Below are 16,724 nucleotides of genomic sequence, written 5' to 3' on the forward strand. Positions count from 1 at the left end.
GAGGTGTTCAGGGTGTGGGAGGGGGTTCATGGCTGGGGCAGGGTGTTTGTGTGTGGGAGGAGGTGTGAGCTCCAGGAGGGAGCTTAAATGAGGGAGAGGGCTCAGGTCTGGGGATTGGGGTGCGGGAGATGGTTCTGACCTGCGGGAGGGGGTTCCAACCTGGAGCACGGGGTCAAGGGGAAGGAAAGGGTTCAGGTTCTGGCCAGGCAGCGCCTACCTCAGGCAGCTCCTGGTTGGTGGTGCAGCAGGGCTAAGGCAGGCTTCCTGCCTGCCCTGGCTCCATGCTGCTTCTGGAAGCAGACGGCATATGTGACCCCTAGGCGGAGGTGCAGCCCCTAGGCGGAGGTGCGGTCAGGCAGCTCTGCATGGTGCATGCGCTTGCTCCCACAAGCACTGCCCCTGCAACTCCCATTGGCCATGGTTCCTGGCCAATGGGAGCTGCGGAGTCAGTGCTTGTGGGTGGGGGTAGTGCGCGGAGCTTCCCTGATAGCCCCTGTGCCTAGGGGTCACAGGGACATGCTGGCCACTTTTGGGAGTTGCATGGAGCCAGGGCAGGCAGGGAGCCTACCTTAGCCCTGCTGCACCGCTGACTGAACTTTTAATGGCCTGATCAGCAGGGCTGACCCTAGCTGCCAGGGTCCCTTTTCGACCAGGCATTCTGGTAAAAAAACCAGATGCCTGGCAACCCTACATAAGGTTTTTGCTCCACTTTTATTAATGGGGCTCTAAGTTGTTAATGGAAATGGGGGAAACATTTTCCTAGCTAGTTCTTTGAAGCATTTTCCCCCTGCCAATCCACATCAGTTTGGTTTTGCCTGAGTTGAGTTTGAATTAGCTTCTCTTCATGCCGAAACTTATTTCTTGGGGTGTTGTGATATGTTAGGAGTGGAAGTACTAAGCCTTTTGATTAAGCATTCAACTTCTGGGTGCCTTGTCAGAACTAAACCTTTGACATTTTTGAAGTTTATCACTCTTTTTATATGCTTCAATTCAGAGTGAGATACCCAGTTGGTTGTTATCAGCATATTGTTGGTGTCTGAGCCCATGGAATCTCACACTCTCTCCTGCTAGTCTTGTATAGATATTGGAGATAAGACAGGATAGTATGAATCCCTGTGGGATTCCATAGCAGTCAATGCTAGGCCCAGATGCTAGCAGTATGACTAAATTGTTAGAGCCATGCTGGGGTTAGGGGTGGGGGTGAGATGTGTGGGACAGAAATCAAAGACAATAGTTGACACCAGAGTCAGGAACCAGCGCCGAGAGTCAGAGCTGGAGTCTGGAACCAGGAACAAGGCTGGAGCTGATGCAGGACAGGAGCAAAACAGGAATAAAAGCAATTGCAACTGTGGGCTGAAGCACTGGACAGCCAGACCTGCTGCTGCTAACTGAAAAGCAGGCCTGCTGGATTCAGGAACCAGGCCTAACTCTCCTCAGCCAATTAGGCAGTCCTACAGCAACCTAGCTGAGCTGTTTAATCTGACTGGAGGCAGGGATGGCTAATCCTCAAAAACAGTTGAAGGTGTTTAATCCTGACTGTCACCATTCTGAGTTCTGCTGAAGCATCATAATTGGAGGCAATATAGTGCTGCACCATCTACTCAAGCTAAATCATAGAGGTATATTGGCAATGAACTTGGAAATAGTGCTTGTATCTATGGACATGAGGAAGTTGTTTTTTAGTGTTATCATGCCTGTCTCCATGCTGTGCCTTGGTTCGGAGACTGAGTGCAAAGTAGCCAGAATGTTGGCAGATCACAGGAAGAACCAGTGAATGTGAATATGGAGAATGAAAAAGGTTTCCAAAAAGAACATTGCAATTCATTAAATTTCCAGCTGCTGAAATTTTCTTAGGCTATGCTCTCAATAGAAGTGTCCATGTGTCAAGCATTAAAGGAGACAAAGTTAAGCATTAAAACTGGTTTACAATTTGAATTTCAAAATCTGACAGAAAAAGGGGAGATATTTCACAATTGTTTTTTACAAAAATTGTTCCTGTTTTCAATTAGCTCTATTAGTCAACCAGAAATTGTTTCAATTAATCATTAGTTTGGATAAGATAACTGACTCAACCTTTTGCCTGAAATTCAAACAAAATATTTTTCAAATTCAAAGAATCTCATGTACATTTTTCACAATTACTTCATGTTTTCTCATGCATCTCCATGTCCTGGCTCCAGACAGAAGCAGAAATAATTTCTCTGACTCAAGAAGTGCAGACAGGCCAGATAAGTTTTGGTTAAGCCTCCAACTTCTAGGTATCTTGTTCAAACTGAAATCTAGACATTTTGGAAGTATATCACTTTTTCTCCATCCCACCAAAATCTGTGTACACTCCAAGCCCTTATTCAAAGACTAATTAGTTTTCCCATTCGTAGCATCCATTTTCACTCTTGCTTCCCTAATTTCCAATTTCCTGCAAAACATAGGGCCAAAATTTAAAGCTATCCTCCAATTTTGAACTCATAATTTGTTGGAGTACAAATTTTTCAAGGAAAATGGCTGTGGATGCAAATTTTGGCAAACATCTAATGTGGGGCAATCACATGCCAGAATTGGTGTTTACAAAATTGTGCCCTCATTTGACTGTGGAGGCCATGTTAAGGCTACTTTAAAAATTGGGCTTATAATGAAAATGTTGTTCATCCTATTACATTATTACATATTTTCCAATATTAGTGGTCATATCAGTAAAGACATAGAATAACATATCCAAAAATATTTATTATATGCTTAGGACACTTACAAAAATATGATAAGCTTAAATTAAATTTATTGCTGCTTGTGTTTTACTTAGGGCTGTCAATTAATGGCAGTTAACTCATGTGATTAATTAAAAAAATTAATCGCGATTAAAAAATAATAGTGATTAATCTCAGTTTTAATCACACTGTTAAACAATAATAGAATACCAATTAAAATTTATCATAAATATTTTGGGATGTTCTTCTACATTTTAAAATATATTGATTTCAATTACAACATAGAATATAAAGGGTACAGGGTTCACTTTGTAGTATTATTTTGATTACAAATATTTGCACTGTAAAAATGTAGATTTTTTTTGTTACATAACTGCACTCAAAAACAAAACAATGTAAAACTTTAGAGCCTACAAGTCCACTCAGTCCTACTTCTTCTTCAGCCAATGCTGATGCAGAGCTCTCCAGCAGAGGTGACCGTGCAATCGCAGAATAGAAAGAGGGCCCCAGCATTGACTGATTGGGAAGTCTTGGATCTGATCGCTGTGTGGGGCGATGAGTCCGTGCTTTCGGAGCTGAGATCGAAAAAACGTTTTTTTAACATTCAAGTTTCTTCACTATGTCCACAGGTGTTTTCCCAATCGCTAAGACAAACTAGTTTGTTTACATATATGGGAGATAATGCTGCCCGCTTCTTATTTACAATATCACCTGAAAGTGAGAACAGGCGTTTGCACGACACTTTTGTAGCCGGTGTTGCAAGATATTTACGTGCAAGATATGCTAAACATTCGTATGCCCCTTCATGCTTTGGCCACCATTCCGGAGGACATGCTTCCATGCTGATGATGCTAGTTAAAAAACTAATGCATTAATTAAATTTGTGACTGAACTTCTTGGGGGAGAATTGTATGTCTCCTGCCCTGTGTCTTACCCACTTTCTGCCATATATTTCATATTATAGCAGTCTCGGATGATGACCCAGCACATGTTGTTTGTTTTAAGCAGGGCTTTGAAGCGGAGCAGCTCCGGAGCAGTAGAGCTGCAGGTTTTCGCCTGGAGCTGGAGCAGAGCTGGAGCACAGCTCCAAAGCCCAGGTTTTAAGAACACTTTCACTACAGATTTGATAAAAGGCAAAGACGGTACCAACGTGTTAATTATAGCACTCGACCCAAGGTTTAAGAATCTGAAGTGCCTTCCAAAATCTGAGAGGAATAAGGTGTGGAACATGCTTTCAGAAGTCTTAAAAGAGCAATAGTCCGATGTGGAAACTACAGAACACAAACCACCAAAAAAGAAAATCCACCTTCTGCTGGTGGCATCTTACTCAGATAATGAAAATGAACATGGGTTGGTCCGCACTGCTTTGGATCGTTATTGGGCAGAACCCATCATCAGCATGGACGTATTTCCTCTGGAAGCATGAAGGGCCATATGAATCTTTAGCACATCTGGAATGTAAATATCTTGTGACACTGGCTACAACAGTGCCAATGCTTGTTCTCACTTTCAGGTGACACTGTAACCAAGAAGCGGACAATATTATCTCCTGCAAATGTAAACAAACTTGTTGTCTGAGCGATTGGCTGACAAAGAAGTTAGGAGTGAGAGGACTTGTAGGCTCTAAAATTTTATATTGTTTTATTTTTGAATGCAGGTTCTTTTGTACATAATTATATATTTGTAAGTTCAACTTTCATGATAAAGAGATTGCACTACAGTACTTATATTAGGTTAATTGAAAAATATTATTTCTTTTGTTTTTTACTATGCAAATATTTGTAATAAAAATAAATATAAAGTGAACACTGTACACTTTGTATTCTGTGTTGTAATTGAAATCAATATATTTGAAGATGTAGAAAACATCAAAAATATTTAAATGGTATTTTATTTTTGTTTAACAGCACAATTAATTGCACAGTTAATTTTTTTAATCACTTGATAGCCCTAGTTTCACTATTAAAACCTTGCAGAAAATAGAAAAAATGACTCAATAGCTTATAAATAGAACATACTTCTCTGGGGTCACCATATGCTTGCAAGAGCTCTCTGTTCTACAGTAGAGAAGAGTCTCCTCTAATCTATTTGATCTGTTGAGTGCTTGATCTTAGTCAAAGAATAGCTCACTAACATTCAAGTTTCTTCACTATGTCCACAGGTGTTTTCCCAATAGCATGTTTTCACACAGAGGTTTCATTATATCACTAACCTTCATTAGTCAGGGAGTAAGCAGTCACATGGAGAGAGCAGCTAGTGGGTTCGTTTTTCACAGGCATCATGCTGTTTTCTCTTCACTGATGGCTGGCTGCTTAAGCCTGAACATAACCAGCAATTTGGGTTTAATTTTTTTTCTTCCTTTACATCCATCCATCACATATACAGTAATTAATGTCTATTTTTGATCAGTTTTAGTTATGACGTTTCCCTAGAAGCAGGGAAGATCAATGCCTAAAACATGTTGTGCTCACTTGATCGATTTCTTTAGATCAGTAGCATTGTAGGGTAGCCAAGCTTGCAACAGAAACTTATCAAATTGTTTTCATATTTCAGCACCTTTTCTTCTCTTGGGCCTGGTCTACACTAGGAGGTTATGTCGAATTTAGCAGCGTTAACTCGAATTAACCTTGCACCCGTCCACACAACGAAGCTATTTATTTCGACATAGAAGTCTCTTTAAATCGATTTCTGTACTCCTCCCCGACGAAGGGAGTAGCACTAAATTCGACATGGCCATGTCGAATTAAGGTAGGTGTGGATGTAATTCGACGCTAATAGCTCCGGGAGCTATCCCACAGTGCACCACTCTGTTGACACTCTGGACAGCAGTCCGAGCTCGGATGCTCTGACCAGCCACACAGGAAAAGCCCCGGGAAAATTTGAATTCCTTTTCCTGTCTGGCCAGTTTGAATTTCATTTCCTGTTTGGACATCGTGGCAAGCTCTGCAGCACCGGCAAAGATGCAGAGCTCTCCAGCAGAGGTGACCGTGCAATCACAGAATAGAAAGAGGGCCCCAGCATGTACTGATTGGGAAGTCTTGGATCTGATCGCTGTGTGGGGCGATGAGTCCGTGCTTTCGGAGCTGTGATCGAAAAAACGGTATGCAAAGATCTATGAGAAGATCTCCAAAGCCATGATGGAGAGAGGATACAGCCGGGATGCAACGCAGTGCCGCGTGAAAATTAAGGAGCTGAGACAAGGGTACCAGAAGACCAAAGAGTCAAACGGACGCTCCGGATCCCAGCCCCACACATGCCGTTTCTACGAGGCACTGCATTCCATTCTAGGTGCGGCCGCCACCACTACCCCACCACTGTCCGTGGACTCTGACAATGGGGTATTGTCGACGGCCGCTTCCTCGAAGATGTTCACGGACGGGTAAGATGAGGAAGGAGATGAGGAGGACGAGGCAGTTGACAGCGCTTTCAACGCTGATTTCCCCGACAGCCAGAATCTCTTTATCACTCTCACGGAGATCCCCTACCAACCCTCCCAAGGCGGTAACCCAGACCGTGAATCAGGGGAAACATCAGTAGGTAAGTGTTTTAAACATTTATTTTGAACAGAATAGGAATGGTATCTTAACAATGGGTTTTTCATGATTAGTTTGCCCTAGGCGCTTTAGTGTCTAGTCCTTGCCAGTGCAGCTACTGGAAAATTCTTCAATATGTCCAGGGATAGAGCAGAAATCCTCCTGGGACATCTCCATGAAGGACTCCTGGAGGTATGTGAAAGCCTTTGCATCAGGTTCCTGGGGAGAGCGGCCTTATTGCATCCTCCATGGTAGGAAACTTTTCCGCGCCAGGCTAGCAGCAAGTACTCCGGTATCATTGCCTCACAAAGCATGGCGGCATACAGCCCTGGTGCTTGCTGGCATTCACTCAGCATGCGGTCTTTCTCTGTCTCCGAAGTCCTCATCAGAGTGATATCACTCATGGTGACCTGCTTTGAATTAGGGGAATGTTAGTATTTGGACTGATTGCCAGCAAGCACCAGGCACTCAATGGGAAGGCCGAAAATTCGACCTTGTACTGAGTGCGCACGTGATAGGTGCTGTGCATGGTCTTGTTCACAGAGAAAGACTATATTCATTGTTCGCAAAACTGTATCTTTCTGAGGAATTCACTCCCTTTTTCCCATCCCGCAGCTGCGAGTGTCTCCTGAGCTACCCCGGCATCCCCCTCCCAGAGGCTGGTGCATATCAGGCAACGTAAGAGAAGGACACGGGATGAGATGTTCTCAGAACTTATGGGCTGCTCCTGAGCTGAGGCGGCACAGCAGACCCAGTGGAGGGAGAACATGTCGCAATAACAGTGATCACACAGCGAACGGGAGGACAGGTGGCGGCAGGAAGACCAGCAGGCGACAAACGTTGTTTGGACTAATGAGGGAGCAAACAGACACGCTCCAGCGCCTTGTAGATGTTCTGCAGGACTGGAGGCAGGAGGACAGAGCCCCGCTGCATTCTCTCTCTAACCGCCCTCCCCCGCCACAAAGTCTCATTCCCCCCTCACCCGAAGTCCCAAGAAGGAGGGGCGGCAGGGGCCATGAAAACAGTCACTCCTCCCCTGCAGACTGCTCAAGTGACAGAAGGCTCTCATTCCCAAAGATTTGATAAGTCCTTTCCTTCACTCCAAAAGCACCTCACCCAAGCCCCCGTCCCAGTTTCATCCCCTAACTGTTTAGTTCTTAATAAAAAATATGTTTCTGTTAATTGCTGTTTCCCTCATGTTCTTTTAGAGGACAGTGTGTTTTAAGGGGGGTAGGGGGTTGGTAATTGGAGAGGACAGTCACCTTTACCAGGGTACAGACACGGGGGCAAATTCAGCAGAAGGTCACACACACATTGCAGTCACTAGGCACCCTGGTCAGTCTGGGAGGTGGTTTTCATGTTCTGTGTGGGGGGGCTATGTGAGTTTGTGGTGGGGGAGGGCAGATAGAGATCTTATGCAGCGGTCCTTAGCCTGGATGACAGAGCCACGCAGCAGGGGATCTGTAATCGCCCTCTCCCGCCACAAAGTCACACAGCCCCCACACACAGAGTCCCGAAAAGGAGGGGTGGCAAGTTCCATTGAAATGACCAATCCGTCACTGCGGACCATTCTAGGAGCAGGAGCCTGTCATTCCTCAAGTTTAGAAGCATCCTTTCCATCACTACACCCGCTCCCCACCACAGTCTGCGATCCAGTTTCAACACTTTACCACAAAATCCTTAATAAAGAAAATGGTGTTAATGAACAAAGTTTCATTTATTTTATTTTTAAAGGTGTGTTGGAAGGGGGTGAAGGGGGTTGGTAACTGGAGAGGATAGTCAACATTAACTGGGTAAAGAAACGGGGGCAGGTTCAGCTTCTGTTTAAACAAACTTAATAGTCAAAGGTTACCCTGCTCACTCTGGAACCTAGCTTTCAAAGCTTCCCAGATGCACAGGGGCGTCCCACTGGGCTCTTCTAATCGCCCAGCTGTCTGGCTGGGCGTAATCAGCAGCCAGGTGATTTGCCTCAACCTCCCACCCCGCCATAAAGGTCTTCCCCCTTGCTCTCTCAGAGATTGTGGAGCACACAGCAAGCTGCAATAACAATGGGGATATTGGTTTCGCTCAGATCAGAGCGAGTCAGTAAGCTTCTCCATCTCCCCTTCAGACGTCCAAAAGCACACTCCACCACCATTCTGCACTTGCTCAGCCGGTAGTTGAAGAGTTCTTTTTCACTGTCCAGGGTGCCTGTATAGGGCTTCACGAGCCAGGGCATTAGCGGGTAGGCTGGGTCCCCGAGGATGACTATAGGCATCTCCACATCCGTGCTGTCAATCACCAGAAAAGTGCGTGAACTGATTGCCCACCGGCGCTTTCACGGATGGAGGGCGGGAGTGACTGTTGAATGATGACAGTTACCCAAAACCACCCTCGACACATTTTTTGCCCCAGCAGGCATTGGGGGCTCAACCCAGAATTCCAATGGGCAGCGGGGACTGCGGGAACTGTGGGATAGCTGCTCACAGTGCACTGCTTCCAATGTCGACGCTTGCCCCGTTAGTGTGGACTCACAAAGTCGAATTACTGTCCTTAGTGTGGATACACACGTTTGACTTTGTAATATCAGTTCCACAAATTCGCTTTAAGTAAAATCGAAATACTCTCGTAGTGTAGACATACCCTTGGAAGTTTATTTCTTAGTGACTGTAGTTGGCTGGCTGTCGGCCTAGGCTTGTACATTATCTCTTTATGTCTCTTGCCCATGGATCCCCTCTCGAACCCTCACTTGTGGGCAAGCTCATTGTTCATTGTAGGAGTTGAGCTCAGTCTCAGGGTTCTTTCGGAGTATAATTATCTCCAGTCCCTGCTGCTGCTTCTCAGATCCAGCTACAGGGCACTGATGGAGAGCAGACATCCACAGCCCCTCACAGGGCTGCAGTGTTAGTCTGCCCTAAATAAGGGTGGGGACCGCTAGCCACTGCCTCAACCTAGGATCCATAACATACTTCCCCCTATAATCTGTGACCAGCTTCACCTTTTTAAGCTCCCCTTCTCAAAGTAGAGCATGTGATGCAAATGTGCCCAACTGGCACTGCCTAAGTGCAGCGATGCTCATTAAGCTTGTAGTCATTGGGATGAGGGTGTTTTCCATTACAGGGACATCTTGCTCAACATAAATGTTCATGTATTTAAAAGATTTTGAACTGCATAATAATCAAGTAACTTCCCACCTTCAGTAAGTGTATGGCAGTACTAAACACTAATGATATTACAATAGTGACATTGCTTCTATAGTAATACTTCCTTTCTTTCACTCTTTTGTTCTTGTCTATTTACATTGAAGCAGGGGCTTTCCCTTACATGTGTAGGGACAGTTTCTAGAACAATAGAGCCCATATCATAATTAGGGACTCTAGGGACTACCAATATCCAAATAATATTGATAAATGCTATACTATGCACTAGAGACAAACTAGTTGGAATATACACCTATTGGCATGTAAAAAGTACTTAAAAAGATGTCATTCAAGCAGATGTTCCAATGTCAAAGGCTGTAAAAAGTACTTAAAAATATGTCATTCAAGCAGATCTTTCAATGTCTGCCACATCATTCCCAGAACTGCTGCTTTTAGGGGTGATATTTTCACTTATAAAGGCAGGTACCACATGGCGCACACCACAGGCAGATAATTGTATGGGTAGTAAAATGGCCACTTTATCCATAGGCATCTCCACACCCATCCTTTTTTAGCTTCCTGAAACATTCTAACATGGTTAACCTTGTCTCTGCTGTGCATCCTTCAATCAAAACTTGTGCTTTGTCCCATAAATATTTTTGTACTTCATCTCACTAACACTAAGTTGCATTTTGACTCTCCTTTTCTGGGGTTTGCAGTGATGAGAAATATGTAAATTACAGGAGAATTGGGTTTAATCAATTAGTGAAGTGTTTTGAGCAAAAATCTCTTCCATTTTGCAACTTTTCCAACCACCAATTAGACATTTTTTCAAAAATCATGTAAAAATAACATAAGTAGTTTTTGTCATCCCAATTAACATTCTTCAATACTGACACACAAACCTTCAGAAGAAAATCCCAAATGCCTGATAAGCTACTCTTTCAATAAAGAGGATTTTAAAAATCAACAGCTAGTTCTTCCTCATAACCCTTAGAAAGAAATGCCACCAACAATTATTCTTGAAATCTTGTTCATGGGTAGCATAGTGTGACAAGCTAACTCCTCACTGTTCCAGTTCAAGCAAGGTACACTGCATAATACATCAATAATCCCCTCTTCATCCGTGGACCACTACCTAAGATAAAAGTCCTGGCATTTGGGAAAGAGAAAGTAGTGGATCCAAATCCTCAGCAGGATCACCAGTCACAGGAATGTCAATTTGATAGTTGTTATTCATGCATTGGTTGAAGTCAGTTTTTGATTGCAAGGTCCTGACGTGCTTGACCAGGATGTCCCCTTCCCCTTAATAACATGAAGGCACAATTTCTTTTATACTGCACTTTCTAATTTCCCATTTGGAAGCTTAGGCTATATGAAAAAGGCCGTCTTTGATAAATTGTTCAATCCTGTGTTCTCCTCTCTGATGACCTTTAATCAGTTCCTGACTTTTTCTGGAAATTAGATTCCATGTATCAAAGGGCTCTTTTTTTCTCTCCTTATTTGATGCTTGCATCATGGGTTGTATCATCATTTTTTGATCCATTATTTGTTTTTCATTCTCTGTAAAGATCAGTGTAAACATCCCCTAATCTATTAATGTCTTTAAATATTGTCCCAAAGGTATATTTTTAAATTGCTAAAAATGACAACCAACTAAATCACAATAAAATTTAGTCAGGGGCTTGGGATGAAAATTGTCAGGAAAAAATGCTTTTATTCCAGAGAGTTTCAGAACCAGCAGATGACTCTAGGCCCCAAAACATTAAGAGCCAGATTCTAAGCAGCTGTGAATTTAAAAGCACCATTCAATCAACCTATGCATATTTACAGTAGCTCAAGGTATTGACCTTAATGCTGAATATGGCTATGAAATCTTGGAGAAAACTGATGAGGCAAGTATGCAGTCTTGTACACACTTTGCTTCTTTTCTTTTCAATAAAGGACTGTAAACTAGTGGAGTTAGGAATGTATTTAACATATTATGAAAAAAAATCTCTTACAGCTCTCCTGTCCCCCAACACATACTTTAATGTTTGTTCGTGTGTGTGTGAAATCACCAAACATTTTCCCCTGACTTGTTTCCATAAAATCACCAAACATTTTTCCCCTGACTGGTTTCCATCTCAGATTAAACAACTGAACTGATAAAACTGCAGGATGTTCCTCAAAGCATGGTAATAAAAAAATACTTAGCACTTTCCTTCAAATTGCTTTGCAAACATTAAAGCCCAGATCCTGACAACTGCTGAACATCCTCACATCTCATTGACATCATATGGAGAAAAAAGATCTTATTAATCATGACCTAACCCCAGTTTTACACCTGTTTAAATTTCGGCACCAAGATAAGCTCTGCATAGCAAAAAGGGAGACTGCCAGGGAGCCAGTTGCAGCTCCTTTCATCTCAGACTGTCCTAAGATCTGCTTACTTATTCAAGATGACTATGGGCCCTAAGGACAATATGTCAGCTGAAAATTGCTCTGTTCTGCTCTGTCCCTCATATACCCACCCTTTTCTGGCATGATCCCTTTTCTGTGGCTCCCCCAGCTTTACACCAGCTGATAATTTCCTCCTGCTTGGGAAATTATCAACTGTCCAGCTGTGGCCAGATTATCTCTTCTTTGTGCTGCTCATTTTGGAAATAGGGGAAGGAAAAGGGCCAAGAAACTGGCCCATTGGCTTCACTGACATTATACTGGTACAAAACTGGAGTAGTATAGTGGTGAATCGATCTATAGCAGTTTTAGTAACTCACAACACTTCTGTGATGTAGAATTATTACTCCACTGAGACTGGGTAACTGAGGCAGAGGGGTTAAATGACTGGCCAAGATCCATAGTGTCGTGTTGTCAGAAAAGCCAGTGTTAGAACTCAAAATGTTCTGGCTCCTAATTTTGTGCTCATGCTACCAGACCATATCTGCTTTTCTAAAATACATTTAGTATTTTATAAAATAGCAGACTTGGCCTTGAGTCAAACATTGCAAAATGTTTTTTGTTTTGCCCTCTGTTGTTTCTTTTGCCTTATACAAGATTCAACTGACAAACTAATTTCTTAGGGGATGGGAATACATTTTCCAAGTATTCTTTATATAAAACTATTGTCAAAGTATCTCCATGTCTCTTGGGCAATGTGTTTGGAACAGGAAATAGGAAATTAGGATTCCTGGACTCTATTCCTGACTTCAGTAGTGACTCTTGTTGAACCTTTCTGTTCCTCAGTTCAACCATCTGTAAAATGGGTATAACAAAAATCAATTCACTAGTGGTGAGTAAGAAACTTAACTCCAACAGATCACTGAAAATAGCAGTAGCAGTGTGCTATTGAAATTGAGGTAATTAACTAGGCCTCCGTACAACTAATCTTACCAGCAGCAGTAACTTGGATGAGTCTTGTTAGTTTTACAAGACTAGCAACTGAATGAAACTAAGGTCTTACTGAAATAAAAGTTAAACCTCTCCTTTCTTGCACCTTACAGAGCAACAGAAGAAGATAGTATTTTTGCTATTGTTGATACTTCTAGGGTTGGCAAGGGCAATGGCAAAGCAAAACTGACAAAAAAGTCTGGTTAGTATGCTGTCACTGTTCACAAGGTTATTGGGTACCAGTTAAATAGAGTAGAATCATCTGTTTCAGCCTGCTGCAAATGGGGTGAAATAAGAGTAGCAGCAAATACAAAAGGGTGATTGGGAGGTGCGGGGGGAGAGATCTGTAAGAGTGTAGGAGCTGGATTTTATAATGTCACAGAAGAATTAATGTATGATTTGATTTCATCCTGCCACCCTTTTTGAATAGCAGACAGGAATGACAGACCAGAACAATCTTTATGACTGATTGTGGTCACCTTTTTGTTTTAGGATAAGTTATAATGTCTACTATGGTTTCCTGTATGTATTACTAATTAGGCATTCTAGTTAAATATACATTTCTTTGTTTTAAGACTTTAGTAAGTAAGAGACAGGATCTTGTATTGTATCTATGTTAAGGAGATTAGAGGAATGTTGAGGGCCTGAAGCCCCAATGTGAATTGTTTTAGTTATAAGATTTAGCAAGTCTTGATTTACAATGTATTCTGCTAAATATACAATACTGCTGTCTGTATACCTTTGAAGGTTTCTGTAAGAGATTGTTTGTGTGAATGAGGAATGCATGCATCAGGAAAAGATAAGGTGTGAAAGCCATCACAAATGTCCAGATGGTCAAGAAGAAGTGAGAAACTTGGAAAGACCAGAAGACAATCAGAAAACATCCAGTGTATCCGATGCTAAATATGTTAGCAGCACTGACGACCTCCGAGGTGAGGCAGGCACCCCCGAAGGCGAGACAACAAATAGGAGATAACGATGGGAAGCCCGACAATAACCATCAAATGATAACACCACTTAAGATTAAGATTAATGATCACAGGATGACATTGCAAAATGCATGGACTCAAATGGGAATTTACAACTATAAAGCTGGGGTGTTTTACCATGGAACTCTGGGTTCAGTCCTGCAAAGCCTCGGAGCATCAAATCACGACCGACAAGAGCCCAGCTCCACACTCGTGCTCAATCTAACTGGCCATTAGATTGACTTGAGCTACAACAGATTGATAGCTATAAACATCACTGGTAAAACTCTGTGTGTGTGTGTGTGTGTGTGTGTGTGTGTGTGTGTGTGTGTGTGTGTGTGTGTGTGTGTGTGTGTGTGTGTGTGTGTGTGACTGAAAAGCATATGCTAACTGTTGTATTTTCAATAAATGCTGCGTATTTGCCCTCCTCTATAAAGATCCCGTGTGCTTTGTATGAGCATAACAAGAGTCCATGGAGAAGACAAACAGCATGAAAGACAAAGAATGGACAGGAATTTGGGAGGAGGAAATTCCCAAGAAGTGGGAAGAAGAACCTAGAATAGAAAAGGATGGAGATTGTCTGTGCTTGGTGTCTACTTGTAAGGTTTTACTTTTCTTTTCTTTTGTCTTTCTTTTTTAAAATTTGAGCACAATCCCTTTAGCTTTCTGAGTTACGAGTCCTTGATAAAAATTCATAGTTCACATTTTACAAAAATATCTGGTCACTTTTTATTCCCACATGTAATAAATTCAAAATTGATTGACATTTGAGACATCAAACTTAACGCACATGAATCATCCTCACCCAGGAGTATGTCCTTTGATAGATTTGGAAAAGATAGTAATAAAGTTAGAAGCAATTAAACAAGTCATTTATGAGCATGCTCAGTGGCCTTCTGATAAGGATTTTAAACTAATGGAAGTTCATCACTTCTGAACACATTCTTCCTGACTAGGGGCCCAGTCAAGGACAGGCTATTGCTTAAGACAGTTTTCATGAGTGACTCTCTAAATCAGGGATAGGCAACCTATGGCACACATGCCGAAGGCAGCATGCGAGCTGATTTTCAGTGGCACTCATACTGCCCAGGTCCTGGCCACCGGACCGGGGGGGCTCTGCATTTTAATTTAATTTTAAATGAAGCTTCTTAAACATTTAAAAACCTTATTTACTTTACATACAACAATAGTTTAGTTATATATTATAGACTTATAGAAAGAGACCTTCTAAAAATGTTAAAATGTATTACTGGCACGCGAAACTTAAATTAGAGTGAATAAATGAAGACTCGGCACACCACTTCTGAAAGGTTGCCGATCCCTGCTCTAAATGTTTGATTTAAACACCACACAAATAAACCAAAAACATCACTGGAAACCACCTTAGCAACTACTTTCTCATCAGAGATGAGAATAAATGGGCACTGTACAAGAATGTGAATAGACTCAAAACAATGGTATTAAAAAATCCTGGATCTGTGACTTTTTTAGGATCCCTCCACAATTTTTGATGTATTTGTCTTCCCTCTGCAAATTCTAAACCATTGTTATTGATTTTTTTAGTTATGTTTTTGTCTTCTTCTGTTGCTAAGATACAGACATAAAGATCTACTATTAAAACAGCTGTGCAGACAAACAACATCCATCTGTTTATTTCAGTTTTTAAGAGTGCCCCAGGTGCTCATGCAAAAATTAAAATGACAAGTGCATAAACAATTACTGCAACTGCCCAAGCCTCCTACAAATACACAGTCATTTGCCTGCTAATTAAAAGGACCTTAGCAAAAATTCCCCCAGACAAAACTTGGTTAACTTGTAGTTCAGGGTGCTTAATGCCATTCAGAACAAGGCATTACACACACAATTACAAACTATGGAGACCCCAAACTAAGGTTACATATGCAATTATGAAGGTAGCCTTTAGTCCCAATTTTTTCTCTTTCTCACACACACATACCCTACCCACTCTTCACCCAGACACACCTTAATTCTGGTGCTGTAACAAAACACTCCCAACAACTACTAAAGCGTACAACCATGTCTAGACTAGAGATTTACCCAAATTAAAATATTTTGCTACTAGCCACTGATATAGCTGCATTGGGGCAGGTCCGAATTCAGACTGGCAAGTAGGGCTGGTTGAAATTTGGGGGAGGAAGTTTGTGTTTTTTTTAAACAAATTGTTTTCATTTCATTCAAAAGTTTCCCATGATTTTCCCTGTTTTTTTTTTTTTTTCAGTGAAAACATTCAAAATGATCTGTTTTTAAATGAAACAGTAGTGGTAGTAAAAGTGAACAGGAGCAAGATTTCTCCCCACCTCCATCCTTTCAAACCAAAACATTCCATAACTAGGGGGAGGGGTTAATTCTATATTTTCTCTGTTAAAAAAAATAAGAGGACAATGAAAAATTGATGTTCTCTAAAACCTCTGTTGTCCTTGGGGATGTCACTATGGTGGGGGGTCCAGTAGAGAGAAAGTACAGCCTACCAAGTTGTCTTTTTGCCCTGAGCTCTGCAGGACAGTTTGGGGGTGAGGATAAACAATACAGATATTTAAATTATTCAACACCCCCCGCCCCCAAGCTGAACCTTTCTTTCTAATAAGACACCAGAGTGTTCCCTGTTCTTTTTACTTTATCAGAGCATATTTGTTTTTAACCGAAGTGATTCAGATAACTGGGTATCTACTGTTTAATATAAATTGTCAGTGTACTGTATCTGAGACTTGTGGTTAAATCTTATTGTTTTGCTTTCCCTTTCTTGATTGCCAAATTCTCCATTTTCATACAGGTCTGCCACTCTAATATGGGATAATATCAGCCTCCCGAAAGATTACACATCAGTGAAAGATGAATGGAAGAAATTGTTCCTTAAAAAATTACAGGATGACTGCAGAAATGCTCATTGTAAAATATTACACTGTTCACCTTCTGTCTGCTCTTGTCAGTGATTTAGGTAGTTTCTTCTGTGTAATCCCTGGAAGGATGGCTTGAGTGCTTTAGTTCATTGGTCAATATTCTGAAATCTAAAGA

This window comes from Trachemys scripta, chromosome 6 (assembly GCF_013100865.1).
Source record: "Trachemys scripta elegans isolate TJP31775 chromosome 6, CAS_Tse_1.0, whole genome shotgun sequence".
Lineage (NCBI taxonomy): Eukaryota > Metazoa > Chordata > Testudines > Emydidae > Trachemys > Trachemys scripta.